This window comes from Neophocaena asiaeorientalis, unplaced genomic scaffold (assembly GCF_003031525.2).
Source record: "Neophocaena asiaeorientalis asiaeorientalis breed wild unplaced genomic scaffold, Neophocaena_asiaeorientalis_V1.1 scaffold67, whole genome shotgun sequence".
Classification (NCBI taxonomy): Eukaryota; Metazoa; Chordata; class Mammalia; order Artiodactyla; family Phocoenidae; genus Neophocaena; species Neophocaena asiaeorientalis.
The window spans coordinates 3,310,270-3,311,048 of record NW_020173731.1 but is presented as its reverse complement, the minus strand read 5'-3'; positions in this window follow the sequence as shown (position 1 = coordinate 3,311,048).

Here is a 779-nt window from a genome sequence, read left to right as displayed (position 1 = left end):
CTTATTCATTTTAGGAATTTTACTGACGTGTCAAAAATTCTCCTAACCTTATGACATACTCCAAATCACATTTATCTTTCCCTTTGCTAAACCAGTCCTTAACTTACACATGCAACATAATGAGATCAAACTTGAGTTTTAAGTATTAGTGTTTTTTTGCTAAATTCTCTCTTCATACATTGAGTCCTTACTGCACGCACGTCAATTTCAGCCTTTACACATTCCTCGGTGAAACAGATTATATCCTTCTTATATCGCATACAAGTGTATAGGACTTAACGTGCTCAGCCCTGTTCTATGAGCTTTGCGTGTCTTAAATCCTCTATGAGACTTATAACCTAATTGACTTTTCTAAGATGACAGTGCGTGGTCAAACCCATTAGAACCACCGCAAATTCTAGCCGTGTGTTCTGGCCACAGCATGGCATCGCCCCCAAGTCTAAGTCCCTTGACTGCAAGGTTATCTCCTTCCTTCTCCGCATCGCTGCCTGTATGCAGAGACTGAGTGAGCAAGCCTGACCAGTGCATTTCCTTTTCCGTCTACGTAAGTAACTTCCACCAGAGGGGCAGAGGCAGAGTAGGTTCACAATGAATACTTGAGAGACTCTCTCGGAGGTTTGAAGTCTCACAGGGTTTAAACACCTTTAACCTTGGGGAAGCACCCTTTAACCCTCAGCACGTCAAACTTTGCTATTGCGGTTTCTCTTCGGTGTCCCCTGAGGACTCCTTCTAGGGTCCTTGACAAGGACAGAGGAACTGAAATTAAGGATGAGAAGCAT